This window comes from Heteronotia binoei, chromosome 3 (assembly GCF_032191835.1).
Source record: "Heteronotia binoei isolate CCM8104 ecotype False Entrance Well chromosome 3, APGP_CSIRO_Hbin_v1, whole genome shotgun sequence".
Taxonomy (NCBI): Eukaryota; Metazoa; Chordata; class Lepidosauria; order Squamata; family Gekkonidae; genus Heteronotia; species Heteronotia binoei.
This window is the reverse complement of record NC_083225.1, coordinates 110889389-110910620: the sequence shown is the minus strand read 5'-3', so window position 1 is coordinate 110910620 and position 21232 is coordinate 110889389. Positions and strand designations below refer to the sequence as shown.

Below are 21232 nucleotides of genomic sequence, written 5' to 3'. Positions count from 1 at the left end.
AACTATGCATGATTATTCTTTGCAAGTGGTTTTTTTTTATCAAAGAAGCCTAAGACAATTTTCAAAAGTGATACTTCAATAATTTCTTTCCTTTCCTTCATTAGTAATTTCAATGCAAAAACCTCTTTGACTAGAATGTAAATTTAATTTAAAATACAGAAGTGATACCTTTCAAGCTAAAAAACAAAAATAGAATCACTTGTGGAAATAGATTCATTCTGAAAATTAACACACAGCTTTTGATTGGCTGCTTGCAGCTTGGTTTGGGTGCAATATTTCCATCCTGTCTCAATTATGTTTCTTTGCAAATAATTGTGAAGGAGCTGTGGCTTACTCATAGATCGTCTTTAGCATCGTACTGGAGTCCTCAATTAGATTTTTTTTTATACATACCACTATGCATATTGCTGTGCCTTTACTGAAATATAATTATATATTCTTTGGTTTCCCCCTCCCAAATATGTTAAAAGTTGTCAGTTCAAGCCTTGCTGATGGATCCTTCATTACATGTCAGAGCTCTAAAGCATATGGGAAGGCTTTTTTGTGGGCTCACAACAGCTTCTCCATTCACTTATTATCAAGGAGACCTTGTGCATTATCCATGCCCAAGATGTGAATATCTCTGATATTAAAGTTACTGTAAAAGCCTGTCCATGTGAGATGACTCTCTGTGTATATCAGAGTGTACATTTTAGGGTTGCCAAGTCCCTCGGAGCCTCCGCTGGGGGATTTACCAAAGTGCGCAGCGTGATGATTTCACCTGTGACTGACGTCATTGCTCTGGCGACATTGTGTGGTGGCCGCTCTAGGCATTTCTGAGAAAACTCTATAGTTTTTCCAGATGCTCTAGCCATTTGGGAGGGGAAAACTCTATGGTATCTATTGTACCATAGAGTTTTCCCCTGCCAAATGGCTACAGCGTACGGGAAAACCATAAGAGTTTTCCCGGAAACGCCTATAGTGGCCACTGTGAGACGTCGCCAGTGCAAGGACATCACTTCCAGGTGATGTTATCGTGCCAGTGACATTGGGGGAGGTGCCCCCTGTCGGCCAAATGTAGGCCGGATGTGTTCCTGGATGTGTTGGTGTGATGCTTGCAGAGGACAGGGACCTCAGTGGGGTACAATGCCATAGAATTCACGCTCCAAATTGTCAGCTTTCTCTAGGGGAACTGATATCTGTAGTCTGGAGATGGCCTGTAATTCTAGCAGTTCTCCAAGCCCCACCTGGGGACTGGCATCTCTAATTTTGTACCTCTTTAAATTTTGTAATAAACTTTGGGGAATCCTCCCTGCTTTTCCTTCTGAACATATTTGAAATCTCACTCAGAATACTGTCCCAAAGCCAAAAGAAAAATATATTTCTTGTTAGTAAAATGTAATTCATGCCTAAAATAATACTTCTTCACGGTTTCCCCTGTGAAACTATAATTTTTCAGTTTTACCCCAAATGTTTTATATTTTAAAAGCACCAAAAGTAGTTATTGGCAGAATGATTTACAATTACATTCATTCAGTTAAAAGGCAATGGTTCATATTATTGACCTAATTAGAATGTAAATTCTTAGATAGATGGGAAGTCAAAGCAGCAAAGGGCTACATTTAAGTAAGTATCAAACCCTTCATCCATTAAGTATGAAAATGTGTTCTTTCATATAGGTTACTGGAATTGCAATAGATATTACTGCCAGCTAATATATTGCACTCACATATTTGATGTAGTATAGTAGTTGGCAGAACAAACTATTACCACTGAGAAGTAGACTTCTCATGCATCATACATTTGAAAATGTAAGAAGACCCCAAGCCAGAGAGCAAACATCTGAGGTGCAGCAAATCTCCTGATCCATGCCATTTATTAAATCTATTTGAAATTAATAGTTGCATATAAGCTAAATGCCACAAAGAAATGTTGTAGTAATTGTGTTTATTACTGTCACTGGTCTTGATAGCTTTCACGGCTTCATGTCTATATGAAAATGTTTGTTTCTTTCTGCATTCCACCCTTTCTAAATTGTTGAGCAGGAGAAGAAATATATCTACATTGGCTTTACCAAAACAGCAGTTAGTAGTAGCTTCTTTTTTTAATAGTTTGTTAAAATTCCCATGTAGTTTCCATTGATCCATATATTATGAGGTTATATTATATTATAGCTTTTATGTCATATATTCTTATGTCTGAAACAATTCAATAGAAAGCTGGCTTTATTGGTTCTCTACACCCAGACTTTCCTTTTCAGCAAAGGAATTCCTTTACAATGAAAAGAGTTCATTCTTTGAAAATAAAAAACAAGGATCTGACTTAATATTTTTTTTCTGGAGATATGGTTGTACTTCTTCTAATGTATGCAAAGCAAAATATAAGAACACTGAATTTTGCAGCTATCATGTCCAAGCCATTTAACACCATGGTTTGAATATTTCTGTGAGTCACCCTTAGCCCTTCCTCATAACATGTAAAATTAAAGGCTGTTCTGAAGGATCCTCTGACTCTAAATAAGGGATTTTTTAAATGTGCAGGGGCATGGAGCAATAAGAAAAAGGCAGTGAAAGTCCAATTTCTGGCAACTATTAAAAGAACTGGAGAAAGGCCTCTGTCTAAAATCCTTAGAGCAAATCCAGTTGTATAGTGTTTGGTGAAAAATGAGTCTGAATAAGACAACTTCTTATACAATCATTGCTTTCTTTATATAATTTCTTAACATCAGTTGCAAAAGAACAGAAGATTAAAGAGCTAACTGATGTAAATGATGAAGAAAGGAAATACACTTTGGGTTGGTTCCAGGCACTCTATAAACAGAGCAAGTTTTTGGGAATGGTATTTACTGTCTTCTCTTTCCTTGTGAACATCCCTGTGTTTTTCCTCAAGTCACTCCTGAGGGTTGATGGGGGGGCAGTATTACCTTTAAGCTGAGTTAGTGTGAGTCTCCAGCTTTTTGGGTGGCAATTGGGGGGGAGCTGTCCCGGAGGCACCCCCTAGTGTGCGGGGTGCCACAAGGGGCAGTTCTCTCTCCGATGTTATTTAACATCTACATGCGCCCCCTTGCCCAGATTGCCCGGAGGTTTGGGCTCGGGTGCCATCAATATGCGGATGACACCCAGCTCTATCTACTAATGGACGGCCGACCTGACTCCGTCCCAGAAAGCCTGGACCTAGCATTGCAAGCCGTGGCAGGTTGGCTCAGACTGAGCGGGCTGAAGTTGAATCCAACAAAGACAGAGGTCCTTTGCTTGGGTCGCGGTGCCCTGGGAAGGGAAATCCCCTTGCCGATTTTTGACGGTGTGCAGCTGAAAGCGGCACACAGGGTCAAGAGCTTGGGGGTTCTTCTGGAGCCTTCACTATCAATGGAGGCACAGATAGCGGCCGCTGCCAAGTCCGCGTTCTTTCATCTTCGACGGGCGAAGCAGCTGGCCCCCTTCCTAGAGCGCCGTGACCTAGCAACGGTGATCCATGCTACGGTCACCTCGAGACTGGATTACTGCAACGCTCTCTACATGGGGCTGCCCCTGTGCCGAACTCGGCGGCTGCAGCTGGTGCAGAACGCGGCGGCTAGGCTGTTGCTGGGACTCCCAAGATGGGAGCACATACAGCCGGGGCTGCGCGGACTGCACTGGCTGCCAGTGGGATACCGAGTTCGTTACAAGGTGCTGGTTATCACCTTTAAAGCCCTATATGGCCGAGGACCTGCCTACCTGAAGGACCGTCTCTCCCCATATGAGCCCCAAAGAGCATTGCGGTCAGCTGGAAAAAACCAGCTGACCGTCCCTGGGCCAAGGGAGGCCAGATTGAAGGCCACCCGAGATAGGGCCTTCTCTATTGCTGCTCCACTGCTGTGGAATCAACTCCCGGAGGAGGTGCGGGCCCTGCGGAGTTTGGAACAATTTCGCAGGGCCTGTAAGACCCACCTCTATAAACTAGCCTTCAACCAGTGATAAACTAGGAAATGCCTTTAAAAAATTGCTCTTGGTTACTGAATTTTATGGAATTATTGAAGATCGAATGTTTTAGCACTATATTGTACATTGTAAATTTTAACTTGTAATTTGTCTTAACTTGGATTTTATTTGCAATTTATGTTATTTGATGTATAATGTATTTTATGTTGTGAGCCGCCCTGAGCCTGCTTCGGCGGGGAGGGCGGGATAGAAATTAAAAGTTATTATTATTATTATTATATTATTTTTTAGCCTCCAGCTCACACATTTTTGTCTTAGCTCAGGAAGGATGGCTCTAGAGCACACTAATCTATGCAGTAACCAAATTGCTTGCTCACAACTTTGCCAGTAGCTCACGAAGTAGATTTTTTGCTCTCAAGACTCCACAGTTTAGAGGAAGCATTAGTGGGGGGTGCAGAGTGGTAAAGCTGCAGTACTGCAGTCGGAGCCCTCTGCTCACGACCCAAGTTCGATCCCAGTGGAAGCTGGTTCAGGTAGCCAGCTCCAGGTTGACTCAACCTTCCATCTTTCCGAAGTCGGTAAAATGAGTACCCAGCTTGCTGAGGGGAAAGTGTAGATGACTGGGGAAGGCAATGGCAAACCACCCCGTAAAAAGTCTGCTGTGAAAACGTTGTGAAAGCAACGTCACACGAGTCAAAAACGACTGGTGCTTGCACAGGGGACTACATTTACCTTTTTACAGAAAAAAGGGAGAATCAGCAAAAACTTCCCTCTTCACGCTTCATGTAAGTGGAACAAACTCCACAATGGAGCAAAAAAATCTCATCCAAGAAGGGATGGGGCAATTTTCATTGATTCTGAAGTTGAGCATAACACATCACACATAGGTTATGGTTTCATTGGAAAAAGAAACAGTGTAATTTCTGTCACAAATCTGTTCTCTTGGTGGAAGAATGATAGGGTTTTCTACACTTTATTTTCAACTGTTGTATGACTCCATATAACTATGTGGCACAAATAAATGAAAATAAATTACATTAGAATAAAGTATTAAAATATTAAACTGTGCCTTAATACCATAACTATAGATTTCATTTAAATCCTTTTCCTTCACAATTTATATCATGCAACTGTTATATTTCCAAATATTGACTCTATATGCTTAAATTAACACATGTGCACTGCATATATTGTTGTAACTAAAGTTAAGTACCATTGCAATAGCAGTCCTTTTTTTCCCCAAATTATATGATCTTCCATATGAACAATGTCCCATAATTTTGAAAACCACTGTTGTTTAGTCAGTTTTTACAGAATAATATTAAACTGTCCTTTGTTGCCATAAAGAGGTTAGCTTATGTTCATCATGTTTCCATAATGTGTTTGAACTGGCATTAATATTTGAAAGGATAAAAAATGTATTAAAGGAAATCATGTAGATTTAAAACTAGGATGTGGTCCAAGTCACCAAGATTTTGCCCAAATGTATCCCTAGAATTCCAAATAATGTATAAACTTCAGATAGAATAATGAATGGAAAACAAAAGTAGCCAGTAAGGCAGTTTGGAGCATTACAATGTCTTAAATTTGCATGTTACTAAAAATAGGTAATTATTTGCAACACCAAACACACAAGAAGCTGTCTTATTGCGGCCAGAACAGGGCCTATCAAAATGAGTCACCAACTGCCTGTTTTAGTTAGAAATCCCAGGGACTGAACTTGGGAACTTCCGCATACGAAACAGATGCTATATCATTAAGCCATGGTTCTTTCCTAAGACAGTGAATCAAATTATAGTAAATTTGATAGTGAATCAAATTATAGTAAATTTGATAGTGAATCAAATTATAGTAAATTTGATACTCAGATTTTTTCCCATTTATTGATGGGACAATTCCACATAAACTGTAAGAATGGTAAAAATATCAGCAATCTGGTGCTGTCAATCCATTTTTCTTAAAGTGACTGTTGTGTCTACTCTTACTCCCTTGTTAAACCATATAAAACTATTTTAGTGGGATAAAAAAGTAGGCCAAGTTTATGAACAGTGTGTGACAGAAGAACTCCAGAAGAGTTGCCATTTTGAGAACTGATATTCTACTCACACAGTATAATCCACATCCCATTATGAGACTTTTTTTTTCTAAAGAGGAGTTTATACCCATGCAGACAGAATAATGTATTTCTGTTTTTTGCTTCTTCTTAAAGTACTCCATTTGATGTAACCCATACAAATTGTAATTTCAGTTTAATAACTTCTGATTTACAATGAGAAATAATACTGGCAATTTCTCTGAATTTTCCACCTCTCTTACAGACCACTGATATCGATATTTTTCGTTCTGAAAGGAATAACACTGAATTGTGTGGTTTAGTCACATATTTATTCCTTAAATTTTTATATTCAAATGGATGGGTCTAGTATGCAAAAAAGTGTATCAGCATGCTGATAAGATTAACCTTTAAATAAATTTGGCAATCTCATAATTCCAACACCTACAAGAATCCATAGTGAAGTGATTCCTCCAAATCTGTCACTTTAAATATTGTACTATTCAGGTAGTCAGCCATACAAAGTCAGTCCATTTTCATTAGACACTTTAGCAACTAACAAAAATAATGTCTTGTATTTAAGAATGTACGTTGATTGTAGATAGAAGTGATAATTTTTCAAAAATACATGGAACTATTTTTTCTAAATATGCAAAAAATTACTATCCATGTAACAGTGGCATAGTAAATACATGTGATTTGTGTAAAATCATGTGTTAAAAATATACAATGAGTCTGAACTCTCTTCGATTCTAGATTGTATTTTTTATTTAGCAAGATAAATTCTGTTATTTCATTTTCCTTTTTATAGATGTGACTTAAGATGTGATTTAAAATGAATATGTCAGATTAACTATTCATTAGCTATTTAAAGTTTGTTGAAGACAATTCATAATAGTAACTTTGTAAACATCTAGCTATGACCGAATGCAACTATGTAAGTTTCTCTTTCCCAAAAGCTTTAAGAATGAAAAAGCAAAAAAGAACGAGACAAATATTCCAAAAGCTTTAAAGTTGTGTGTATTCTCACTCTTTATTATTATATTTCATTGGATGAGCCTTGGGTACTAAATTAAAGTATGCTAAAGTAAAGAATAGAAACCAGAGAATGAAGTTGCAGAATATGGGAGTAGGAAAATCTGAATGAAGGTGGGAAAGGAGAAGACACTGTGCACTTAGGGTGATAAGAGAGTGAAGTAAGAGTGATAAAGAAGAGAGGACCAAAAAAAGAGTAATTCTCAAGGGATAAATTATGCCAAACAGCTCCCATACTCTGCTTATTATTTTTATAGCTTTTAAATAGTTGATACTATGGGATTTTAAACCATGTTTTCCACTGAATGAGGCCACTTCCACAAACAGAAAACTGGTAGAATCCCACCTTGCCCTTCATACTGTTCTCACAGGTCCAATGTGCCTTAGAGCTAGGATTGCCAAGTCCCTTCACCCAGAAGTGATGTCATTGCACCAGGGACACTCTAGGATTCATGGTAAAAACTCTTTGATATCATGAATCCTAGAGCATCCCCAGCATGACGTGCCCGGCGCCATGATGTCACTTCTGGGTGACATCATCATGCAGGGCACATATGCAACAACGGGGCTCTTTGGGAGTGGGGATTCCCCAGTGGCCTGTTCCATGCTGGTGGGTTGAGGCCCCCCAAAGTGGGGGATACCCCACCTCCTGTCTGGAACTTGGCAGCCCTACGTGGAGCATGATTTCAAGAGTGACAGAAAGCTGCAGCAGAAGGCAAAGCAGGAAAGTTTACTACATGATTGTCACACTTCACTCTAGATTGAAGTTACAGTCTCACTGTCTATATTCTCATCATCTATAGGCACACGATATCTTTACACTCCATATTTGTTGAATGTATGCCAGTCAAAAGTTGAAAAGTAGAGACCACAATCAAAAGTTTGCAGCAGTCTGTGCAACTGTTGTAATGTGCATCATTCAATTATATAGGTTTCTTAAAGACTGAATACAGACTACAATACCTATCAATTCTTGTTAACACCCATTAATTCACGAAGTGTAACATTAATTACTCACCAAATAGTGGTATTGCTTTAGAATATGAAGTTAAATTTAACATTTTTCATAGTCTTTTGGTCAGTCATACTTATAAGAACTGTCAGCATGTTTGTTTAGCATTACCCCTCCCATTTAAGCAAAACTCAGGATACAGAAATGTGTGGCTGGTTTAATATTTATTTTACTAATCAAATACAAGTCATGCATATTGGATTTATTTTGTAAAGGTACTCTTTTTAGTTGTTTTTTAAATTGATATTGTTAATATAAACAAAAGAAATATCATTTGTGTATTTGTGTGTTTATACAGTGAACACTGGAAATACTAGGAATCTTTGAAATGGTAGTTCAGAATATAACCTCATACAAATGTAGAAAAAGATAATTTACAATAATTTGCAACACATTTTGTAAGAGTTTATTCATTCCATTCTTGTCCCATTGACATTCTGTTTTAACGGCTGTTAGTCCATTCTGATGTGCTGTCATGCGTCAGATCCTTTCTTCAAAAAGTGTACACATTGTAATTGTAATGTCCAACAAAACCTTCCCAACTGTAATGTCAAAAACATATGTAACCTTATGCACGTCGTTCATAACATGTTTAGTGTCTATTTTATTTTATGTAATGTTTGCTCCATTTTCGTAATAAAAAAGTGATTTAACCTCCTTTACAAGGATTTTTGATTTCTAAAGCTACGGTTGCTCTGAACTTTTTAATATCACAGTTAATGTACAAAATTCTTAGGAGCATAAAATGTCAAAGTCAAACACTGCTTCATCAGAAAAAAATAAACATGTATTATTGTATAGTATTCTTGATATGAATTTGTGCTCTGCTTTGTGCTGAAATTCATTTAGTCCTTCCTACACTAACCAAATTATAGTGTTAAGAACATTCATATGACAGCTACACTAATTGCATTAAACTTAAATGCCCTTAGGAAAGATCTTTTGGTTTATTATACACTTGAGTGTTTTGGTCATATCAGTTTTTCATGCTCCTTTTATCTAAATATTTCAGTGAATTAGTTTTACAGATTGATTTGCAAACATTGTAATTCATAAGTATCTTCACTTTTACCTCTGTAGTGTCACTTCTTGATGCAGTTTGCCTTCACTATGGCAATAATACACAGTGTCCCCAGTCCAGATAATATATTTATACAGAAAGCAAAAATTGTAACTGTCATTGACTATGAAGCCTTATAGGAAGTCATACCATTGATCTGTCTAGCTCAGTATTGTGTACTTCGATTGGCAGTAGCTCTCCAGATATCAGGGAGAGAAATATCCTACTAGATGCCCATTTAACAGGGATTGAAGCAAGGGCCTTCTGAATGAAAAGCATATAATATGCTACTCTATTTAACCATGGACCTACTCTATTTCCAGTCTGCAGGTCCATTGTGTTGTCTATAAGTCTGGACTGGGCGTTGCAAGCCGTGTCAGGCTGGCTTAAGTTGAGTGGGCTGAAATTGAATCCAGCAAAGACAGAGGTCCTTTGCTTAGGTCACGGCGGGCTGGGAGAGGGGATCTCCCTACCAGCTTTTTGACGGTGCGTCACTGGTACCAGTGCGCAGAGTCAGGAGCTTGGGAGTGCTACTGGAGCCTTCCCTGACAATGGAGGCCCAGATAGCAGCCACTGCTATATCCGCCTTTTTTCATGTTAGGCGGGTGAGGAAGTTGGCCCCCTTCCTGGAGCGCGACGATCTGACAACAGTGATCCATGCAACGGTCACCTCGAGGTTAGACTACTGTAATGCCCTCTACATGGGGCTGCCCCTGTACCAAACTCGGAAACTGCAGCTAGTGCAGAATGCAGCAGCCAGACTGTTAGTGGGACTAGGCTGCGGGAACTGCACTGGCTGCCAATTGTGTACCGAGTTCGCTACAAGGTGCTGGTCATTTCCTTTAAAGCCCTATATGACCAAGGACCTGCCAACCTTAGGGACCGTTTCTCTCCATATGTTCCCCATAGAGCACTGAGATCTAGTTCACAAAACCTTCTGAAAATCCCTGGTCCAAAGGAGGCCAAGTTAAAAACAACAAGAGCAGGCCTTTTCGATAATGGCTCTCCAATGGTGGAATCAGCTGCCAGAGGAGGTGCGGGCCCTACGGGATCTTAATCAGTTCTGTAGGGCCTGTAAAACCACCCTCTTCCAACTTGCCTTTTAAGGTGGAACCTTGCCAATAATATCAAGCCATCTTTATATATGCACTGAAATTGTAGCACCATTAAATTATACTGGTTTTTGGATTATTTATTTAACTTAAATTAATTTAATCTATGAATTGTATTTTAATTATTATTCTGATTTTATTGTTATATCATGGCTTGTACCATGGCTTGTAAGCCGCCCTGAGCCTGCCTCGGCAGGGAGGGCGGGGTATAAATAAAAATGTATTATTATTATTACATTGAAAGAGACTTTATAATACTTAAGTAATAGCAGATTGTAATATGGCTCAGGGACTGATGTGATGTGAGAATGACAGTAAAAGATCCACTGCGTGCAGGGCCAGTACCAGGCTTCGTGGTGCCCTAGGCTGACAGCTCCACACCAGCCCCCTCTGACTTCCTGCACCACTGCCCTTCCCCCACTTCCTTGCTCCCCCTACCACAACGGTCTCTGCCTCTTCCAAGGGGCTGATGTGAAAGCTGGGAGGGTGGGGGGCCACCCCTTCCCGCCCAGGTGATTTAAGTCACATGGGAGGATGCCCAGGAGCAGCTGCTGCCCTTTCCATGCCAGTAAAAGGGCCTTTATATCACGTGCGGGAAGGGCAGTGGCTGCTCCTGGGGATTCCCCCTTCCTCGCTGACTCCCCCCCCAACACTGCTGCCACCCAGGAGAAAAGGGGCAGCCCCCACTCTCCCAGCTTTCCCCCCAGCTCCTCATAAGGGGAGACAGAGACATGGAGTGGAAGGGGAGTGAGCGAGGAAGGGGGAACACCTAGGAGCAGCCACTGCCCTTCCTATGCGTGATATATCGTCAGGCCATTTCACTGACATAGAAAGGGCAGCAGCTACTCCTAGGTGCCCTCCTGCGTGATTTAAATTACCCAGGAGGGAGGGATGACCCCCAACCTCCCAGCTCTTTCTCCAGCCCCTCAGAAGGGGAGGCAGAGATGGACAAATTAACAAGAATATTAAGAGACTATGATTTGGAAGTTTTTAAGATGGAGTGGAAGAAGTTCGGAAGATACATAGAAAAAGAGTGGAAAATAAAAGGACATTGGACAGTCTTTGATAATGATTAAGTTTTAAAAGAAGAATATAACTTTTGGGTTTTTTAATAGTTAAGGGTACCTTTAATATTTGTTTTTGTTTTTTTAAGTAAATAAAACTGGTGGGGGTCAAGTAACAGGGGGAGGGGTGGGAGAAAAGTAAGATATGGGGTAGATAAATTTTTCTTTTTAAGTTGTAAGATATTGATATAGATTTGCTACCATATGTTGCCAATACAATTGTTTATAATCAAGAAAGGGAGGCAGAGGCCTTCTCAGCAGACAGGGAGCAAACGAGAAAGAGGGAACACTCAGGAGCAGCCACTGTGCACAAAATAAAGGCCCCGCTGATTAACTGATCGACAGGCCCATTCATGGATATAGGCTTCTTCATATATAGCAAATATGTAGAACATATGCAATGAGTAGCACTGTAAACATTGGACCATTTTTTGTTTTTAAGAGGAGAACTCTTTACAACAAGAGCAGAGTTATTGCTCATTTGAATATAAGTGAACATATTTGTAAGATATGCACAAAAAATTCTATACAACAGTATTGAAATTAGAATCTCAGTTGACTTCCCGCAATAAGAAAAGATGTTCTTACACACTTATCTTCTATCAGGTCCATAGCCACAGGTGGCCTGTGAGGGCACAGCTCCCTGACTTCCAAGCAGGGCCCCCTGACTTCCAGGGGGCAGCCTGTTTTCTCTCTCTCTCTCTGCAAAATGTTGGGGTGGGGGGAGGCAGGTGGAAGGAAAGCCCCATGCTTGCATGCAAGGTGCAGTCTCTTCGCGACTCCAAAATTTTAGGGTTGGCTGCTTCAATTTGGCCACTTCCAGAGCCTCCAGCTTTCGCCCCTACCCAAGAAAGCTTCTAAGAAGCAGCAAGCCGCGCAGTGGATGGGAAAGGGTGCCCCCTAACTTTTTAAAAGCCTCCCAACTTTTAAAATCCTGGCTACAGCCCTGTCTCCTATTTTGACAAATTTATTGCTTCAACTGTTGTTTCTCCTTAATTGGATCCATACAGCTGTTGACTCTGTACACTTGATTTGTTGTTCCTGCTTTGTCTCAAATGTCTACATTGTGCTTTTCAATCCTGTCTATAAGTCTGAATGGTTTTCTTCCATTGTATTTTATATGAAGAAGTCTGTGTGCACAGGAAATTCATACCTTGAATAAAACTTTGTTGATCTTCAAGATGCCACTGGGCTCTAACTTTATAGTATTGAAATGCGTTACATATAATTAAATACATTTCCATATATGCCCCAATCCAGCAAAGATATCCTCATGAAGAAGCAATATTCTACAGATAAAATTGGTACTGTACACCCACATCCATCTTTTAATACTTAACAAGGAGCCATTGGTTGCATATGATCTCAGGTTGTTACATGCAATTGGAGTTGGATTATGACTAGGGATGAACCAATGTAGTTATTTCTGTTTCTTTTTTATTCTGTATGTTGTCGCTGTCATTGGCTAGTTTGCCTCAATTTCATCATCACTAATTATTCTTTTCTTTTATGCCATTCTTACATCATTTATACAATATCAAACACGTTTTTGCAATTGACAAAATAATGTTGAAATGTTCATTACTTTTAATTCACTGTGAAAAATATGGGGAAATAGACTAAGGTGGTTTATCAAGAGGGGGAAATAAAAACATGGATATTCAAATCAAACTAGACAAATTTTGAAATTTAGTCACATCCCTAATTGGAAACATGGGAAGATAGGCAGTAGCTATTAGTATTCCAGTATAATCCTATATGCTGATTCTCTCCTGAATTCATTTCAAAAATGAGGAGTCAGAATCTGCAGATTTGTAATGGAAAGGCTAGGGATTGACTAGTGTTGATGTTATTTGAAGAACTCTCAATGGAGAACAGAAAGTGATTTTTGTAATCTGGTATAGCAATGGCAAGCACTTCTTTCATTAATGTGATGTAGATAAGGCATTCTATGATGAGTTATTCATATTTTAAAGTATATAAAGATAAAAATAGTATGGATCTGACAAGTGACAATCAAAACTCAAAGAGCCATAACCGGTGCATTTTGCTTCAGCCCAGCATTTTAACTTGCAATAAAAGTGTTACATAAGCTTTCAATAGACATGCTTAAGCCAGTTCACCTAAGATAAATCTGAATTAAAATGTGATGTAAGCATTCATTAAACAGAGAATCAACAATTTCATCAAATAAAATATGGGTTTTTTTAGGATTCAATATTTGTATAATTAATGCCTTGCTTTAATGGAGAGGGGCCATGGCTCAGTGGTTCAGCAAAACCTTTGTATGGAGAAAGTCCAAGTTTCAATCCCCATCATCTCCAGTGAAAATGATGAAGTAAAAGACAATGTAAAAGTCCTCTTCCTAATATCCTGGAGAGCTACTGCAAGTCAGAGTAGGCAGGATAAACCTTGATATACTGTGGTGCCAGCTTGCCAGCATGGTGTAGTGGTTAAGAGAGACAGACTGTAATCTGGAGAACTGAGTTTGATTCCCCACTCCACTGTATGAAGCTTGCAGGGTGACCTTGGGCCAATCACAGTTCTCTCAGAACTCTCTCATTCCCACTGTTGGGGGGAGGAAAAGGGGTGAGGATTGTTGGAGGGAGGGATTGTAAATTGCTTTGAGACTCCTTAAGGTAGAGAAAAGCAGAGTATAAAAACCTTCTCCTCCTCTTCTTCTATATATAAATCTGCCTAACCCTATCTATAGAGACTTAAATCTGGAGATTGAGGCCGTGAACATCCAAACAGATCTTCCTAAAAACCTGAGAAATTTCACAATAAATTCTGAAAGAAAAAAAAGAAAAGAAATGAGGGTTTAACCCTCCATAAGAGAAGCAGCACCTGTAGCCTTAAGAAACAAATGCTGACTCAGTGGCTTGTTGTGGCTATTGCTAGGCAATTACAACAGCATTGTCAGCCCTCAAAATTTGGGTTTTGTCATTAAAAGACAGAGGAGAGGGCAGGGCCCTTTCCAGAGCTGTTTTGGCCTTTGAGGAAGGAGTTAATTAGGCCAAGTCAACCAGGAGCCACCATACTACTTTCTGTCACCTGACAAGGTTTACTTACCCAGGCCCAGTTGTGTACTCCTTTTCAACAACACCCACACCTCAAAAGCCAGTTTGCGGTAGTGTAGCCAGAATTTCATGTTTGGCAGAGCCCACAGCAACATTTTGTTGTTGTTGTTGAGGGGGCCACTCAGTTTGGCCCTAAACACTTTCTCTGCTTTTCAAGTAAAGCAACAGCCCCCCCTCCCTCTCATTTGTCTAACTCAGTAAACCTTCCAGGGGGATCAGGCTGCAAATAGGATTCTCCCCCCCCCTCCCTGATGCTGATCTGAAGTCCCTCCATGTTGGTCTTTCTGGCCAGGCAAAAGCGAAGCCTCCTTCCCACCCTCCCAGAAGGAACTGCCTCCCCCTTTGGATTCCAAAACCTCCACTGCCTCTGGCCACTGAGGAGCCAGCTAACAGGGGCTTGTTTCTGTTCCAAGGAAGGCTTCCTCCCTAGGCACCCCAGTGCTTGGAGGGTCTCTCTCTTTCCTGGAGCTCTTCTGTGCCAGCATGGCAAAGTGATCCCAGGAGTAAACCCCATCCCTGAGGCATGAACTCTGGGGAGGGCCAGTCACCACTGCAGCCACAGGGACTCGATTGGAGCACGTCCAGCATGCAAGCCAGGAAGAAAGTGCTGCTTGAATGGAGCAGCGGCTGCTTGTTTTGATCGACATGACAGAGAAGAGACTGGCAGCAATGCTACAGTAGCAATGCTTCACTTATTTTGAACACTGGCAAGTGGTGGTGAGCAAAGGGGCAGATTGAAGGCCCTCCAATGGAGGGGCTGTACAGATGGAAGAGGGGTTTGAATTGAGTGGTCTGCCCCCTCCCCGGGCCTAACTGTAGCTATGTGCCTGTGTTTGAATGCCAGACTAGGATCTTGGACCCAAGTTCAAATCCCTATTCTGCCATGTGGGAAGAGGAATATAGAAGTGAGATATTCCTTGCATGTCCTTGCAGATTCCCTACCATGCAACTCAGCCCAATCTGAACAGTCACACCAAGCAACTGAACCAGATTTTTCCTGGGTAGAGGCTGCCAGTGGGAAGGAAGGAGGGAACTGAAGACAGAGAGGTGCTTAGCAGAGAAAGAAGTGGGAGAAGGGGAGAAGCTATAGGGGCTTTCAGGAAAGGAAATCAGGAAATAGGAGACAAAAATGAGATGCCCTCTGCAAATCATTGAGGGTCCCCCCACTTGTGTACAGTTTTGTGTGTGTGTGTGGCTCCATCTCTGGATAATTAAATCAAGAGATTGGAGTAATTAACAGACTAAACAGGTCCTTACACAAACAAGGGGAAAATTCTAGGTTACAGGGCAAGATTGAAATAGCCTCCCCTCCCCCCCAAAAAAATAACAGATCTAGCATCTATACCTTTAAGAAATTCATGCCCTTTGAGATCTTGTCTTGGGGGCCATTTTGGGGAAGGGCAGAAGTCAACCACAAGGTATTGTCATTCTTCAGTCCTTGGGTTCTGTCAATAAAAGGCAGGGAGCGGATTCTTTTCAGGGTTTTTTTTGGCCTCCTAGTGCACCTCTTATCTCCCTCTTGCACTGAAAGAGGATTCCTCAGGTCAAGAACAAAAACAGCCACCAGATAATTTGCAGCCACACATATTTATGTGATTCACCAAAGTGTGGCAGTAGCTACCAGATGACTTGATGTTACACAGAATGGCTAGGCTCATCTGCAGTCTCTGTGCAACTTGTATGACTTGGCTGGGCCCAGCAGTGTCCACCACACAATGCACATGATTGACTGATTTCACATGAGTTTTGCAAAATTACTATCACATGAGTTTGGCCCTTTTTTCCCAGGAAGAGGCTGCCAGAAGGAGAAATGAGGGAAAGCAGAGAACAATGTAATATAGTTGTTCATGTGTCAGACTAGAATCTGACCAGGTTCAAATACCTACTGAGTGACCTTAGTCCAGCCAATCTCTCTAAACCTAATCTATCTCACAGTGTTTTTGTAGGACAAAATGTAGAGAATGGTGTAGGCTGCTTTGGGTCTCTGTTGGAGAGAAATTCTTTTTTCCTCCTAGAATCTCTGAATGTGATATTATGGTCCCAGGAGACAAGGAAGGACATGAGGTCAAGGAGGAAAAACACCAAAAGGATGAACCTGGGGAAAAATAGGCCACAGCTTTTATTGAATACAGCAGGAGGAGCATTGGAGCAGCATGGGGATGGATCCAACATCAGGTGACTTGCCTGCCATCTGATATTACTCCATTCTCCCCCCCAGCCCACCTGAGTGGCAAACCACAGGATACCACTTGAGTGCAAGCTTCTGTGTGGTTTTCTGACCACCAGGTGGTAAGACCCAGCCAATAGCCTCTGAGCTGGGTATGCTGTGGTGTGACTCCACCCCCAAAACCCCTTAAGGGAGAGGTGGGTACACAGGCACAGCCTTCCTCCAAATGTATCCATACAAATGCTCAAACTCCCCAAAGCTGTGATGAAAATGCAAAGAATCAACCAATCAACTAAACTGAATGCAAACACGTAGCAAATGTATTGCAAGCGAGGGTGGGAAGGAGAGCCAGTAGATTAACTGAGGGTGAGGCCCCAGAGCTCCAACTCCCAGATGGCCCACAGTAGAGCTGATTATATGGATAAATTAATTATATGTATATGGATACAGTTAATAAAAGTATATGTATATATTTTTATACATAAACTAGGAGTAACGCCTGTTGTGAAGAAAAATATAACTGGCTCCAGAAGGAGACTCTGAGTGATTGCTCCCCCACCCTTGCTGTCTTCCGACCCACCCAAGTATAGGCATTCACTCCCCACACACACACCTCAAGGGGAACTGATCTCTGCCATCTGGAAAGCAGTTGTAACTCTGAGTGATCTCCAGCCCTCAACTGGAGATGGGCAACAGTGGTTCCCCAGGAGGAAATTGCATTATATCTGTCTGAGATCCTACCCTGCCTCAAACCCCATCCTCTCTAGGCCCACCTCTTAAATCTCCAGGAATTCCATAACCTGCAGTTTGCAAGCCTGCAGCCTCTACATAGGAAAAGGACAGTCTGCCTTCACAGTGGGAGGGGCAAATCAGTTTATATCATTCTCATTCCTCTTCTCCCCTTTGATCTGAACAACAACCCTGTGAGGCTTACCTGTCTCCTCAGGCAACCATCGTGGCATGAAGCTGAGGAGAGGAGGGAGAGAGGTAGTGGCAAGAAAGAGTTAGGAAATATAGTAAAAGTGAAACAGCCATGCCCTCTGAGGAAATGCCTGGTGGTGCCAGGCTCCATGGCTATTTTGATGGTTGCCTGTGTGGGTCGTTGTCTGTGTAGGCGATTGATAAAGTGCCAGAAGTCTGTTGTCAGTGGTGGCAGTGGAGTCAGCCAATGGGAGGCCAATCCTGGACCTGCAATAGATGGGAGCAGGGAAGTCAGCCAATGGGAGCATAGAGTGGTTCATTAGCCAATAGCAGATGGGAGCAATGGCGGTTCAATGGGAGCATAGGCGCTTCATTAGCCAATAGCAGATACCCCACGAATGATGGAGTTGTGATTTGCCACCACGCCATGGGTTTTATTACTAAAAGAGTACAATTAATAAAAACCATGGTATAATGAACACAGATTTCAAAATATTCTGCTTCTGTAAGAGTTGTATGAAGATGAATAATTTGAATGGGGTGACATGCATTTGGTTCCATAGATAAAGCATAATAGGCTGTTATATTACATAAAAACATACATCTGGAATTCTACAGGGAGAAAAGCAAGTTGAGATTGGAGCAAATTAAAATATGAAAATGGTTTGTGAAGAAAGTCCTAAGAATAATCCTATCATATGGGTTTCTCATTCAGAATCTCACCCTCCCAAAAATAAAGTTATTCTGTATTGCAAGCACATGTCTGTATGGTTAAAAAAAATCTTACCCCATGTTCTGTAAAATAGATCAAATTTATCACTGCTCAAAAAAGAATGCTTCATTTCTGATTAGTTTGAACTTCCTCAAAACAAATATTTTACATAGCATCTAAATAGCTAGACTTTTTCAAGCAATCATATGCTGTAAAGTCAAAAGGTGGGATCATAGGAATTTGCTGCAGTGGTCTCTTGACTTTAAAAAAAGCTGCCAAAGAAAGAGGTCCACTGCAGCAATCAGCTACAGGTGTGGCATATTCACGGAGTAACCCAGCCTTTCAGGTGGGTCAGAAATGTACCAAGGAAGAGTTTCAGCAATTTGCTTCTGGGAAGTACCCAGCTATTTAACATTGTGTTCAGCCATCATAAAATGAGGTAGGGACACATGTGGCTCAGGGGGCAGATGTGCACATGCGAACATGCCTGTAAAATCTAGATGGGACGGTGGCTATGACGGGGCAAAACTCTCATCTGATCACACCCAAAGAGATGACACACATACTTTATATTTTACACCTAGTACCATATGGGTGTAAGAAAAAAACATGTTGGATCAGGCCAATGGTCCATCCAGTCCAACACTCTGTGTCACACAGTGGCCAAAAAACCAGGTGCCATCACAAGGTCTGCCTTAGGGCCAGGAGACTAGAAACCCTCCCACTGTAGTTCCCCCCCCCCCAAAAAAAGCACCAAGCATACAGAGCATCACTTGCCCCAGAGTTCCATCTATACCTTGTGGCTAATAGCCACTGATGGACCTCTGCTCCATAAGTTTATCCAATCCCCTCTTGAAAATGTCTATACTTGTACCTGCCGCCACGTCCTGTGGCAATGAATTCCATGTGTTAATCATTCGTTTAGTGAACAAGTACTTCCTTTATCTGGTCTAACCTGACTGCTCAGCAATTTCATTGAGTGCCCACAAGTTCTTGTATTGTGAGAAAGTGAGAAAAGTACTTCTTTCTCTACCCCATGCACAATCTTGTAAACCTCTATCATGTCACCTCTCAGTCATCATTACTCCAAGCTAAGGAGCCCCAAGTGCTTTAACTTTCTTTATAGGGAAAGTGTTCCAGCCCTTTAATCATTCTAATTGCCGTTTTCTGCACTTTTTCCAATGCTATATCTCTTTTGAGGTGTGGTGACCAGAATTGTACACAGTATTCCAAATGAGGCTGCACCATTGATTTATACAGGGGCCCGTGGTGCAGAGTGGTAAGATGCAGTCCAAGCTCTGCTCACGACCTGAGTTCAATCCCAGTGGAAGCTGGGTTCATGTAGCTGGCTCAAGGTTGACTCAGCCTTCCGTCTTTCCAAGGTCAGTAAAATGAGTACCCATTTTCCTGGGGGTAAAGTATAGATGACAAGGGAAGGCAATAGAAAACTGCCCCATAAAAAGTCTGCCAAGAAAACGTCATTATGTGATGTCACCCAATGGTCCGGTAACAACTTGCTGTTTCCACAGGGGTCTACCTTTACGTTTACCTTTATTATGATACTGGCTGATTTGTTTTCAATTCCCTTCCTAATAATCCCCATCCTTTTTTATTGCAGTTGCACACTGTCTCAACATTTTCAGTGAGTTATCAGCCATGACTCCAAGAGCTCTCTCTTGGTCAATCTCCACCAATTCAGACCCCATCAACGTGAATTTATAGTGAGGATTTTTGCCCCAATGTGCATTATTTTGCATTTGGTCATGTTGAATCTCATTTGTCACATTGACGCCCACTAACCCAGTCTCTGCAGATCCCTTTGGAGTGCCTCACAATCCTCCCTAGTACTCACTACCCTGAGCAATTTAGTGTCATCTGCAGAGTTAGCCTCTTCGCTGCTTACTCCCAACTCCATAAGAACATAAGAGAAGCCATGTTGGATCAGGCCAACGGCCCATCAAGTCCAACACTCTGTGTCACACAGTGGCAAAAAATGTTATATACACACATACACTGTGGCTAATAGCCACTGATGGACCTGTGCTCCATATTTTTATCTAAACCCCTCTTGAAGGTGGCTATACTTGTGGCCGCCACCACCTCCTGTGGCAGTGAATTCCACATGTTAATCACCCTTTGGGTGAAGAAGTACTTCCTTTTATCCGTTTTAACCTGTCTGCTCAGCAATTTCATTGAATGCCCACGAGTTCTTGTATTGTGAGAAAGGGAGAAAAGTACTTCTTTCTCTACTTTCTCCATTCCATGCATTATCTTGTAAACCTCTATCATGTCACCCCGCAGTCGACGTTTCTCCAAGCTAAAGAGTCCCAAGCGTTTCAACCTTTCTTCATAGGGAAAGTGCTCCAGCCCTTTAATCATTCTAGTTGCCCTTCTCTGCACCTTCTCTAAAGCTATAATATCCTTTTTGAGGTGCGGCGACCAGAACTGCACACAGTACTCCAAATGAGACCGCACCATCGATTTATACAGGGGCATTATGATACTGGCTGATTTGTTTTCAATTCCCTTCCTAATAATTCCCAGCATGGCATTGGCCTTTTTTATTGCAAACGCACACTGTCTTGACACTTTCAGTGAGTTATCTATCATGACCCCAAGATCTCTCTCTTGATCAGTCTCTGCCAGTTCACACCCCATCAACTTGTATTTGTAGCTGGGATTCTTAGCCCCAATGTGCATTACTTTGCACTTGGCCACATTGAACCGCATCTGCCACGTTGACGCCCACTCACCCAGCCTCAACTGATCCCTTTGGAGTTCCTCACAATCCTCTCTGGTTCTCACCACCCTGAACAATTTAGTGTCATCCGCAAACTTGGCCACTTCACTGCTCACTCCCAACTCCAAATCATTAATGAACAAGCTAAAAAGCATCAGACCCAGTACTGAGCCCTGCAGCACTCCACTGCTTACCACCCTCCACTGTGAAAATTGCCCATTTATACTCACTCTCTGTTTTCTATTAATTAGCCAGTTTTTGATCCACAAAAGGACTTGTCCTTTTACCGCATGACTATTGAGCTTTCTTAGGAGCCTTTGATGAAGAACTTTATAAAAGCTTTCTGTAAGTCAAGGTAAGCAGCATCTATTGGGTTTCCC

The 21232-nt window shown here is 41.5% G+C and overlaps 1 protein-coding gene across 2 annotated transcripts in view; it reads left to right on the top strand.

The window, feature by feature from the left end:
- The window catches only part of NCAM2 (neural cell adhesion molecule 2), a 525500-nt gene that overhangs the window by 482428 nt on the left and 21840 nt on the right, over positions 1–21232 (top strand). The window lies entirely within an intron of this gene.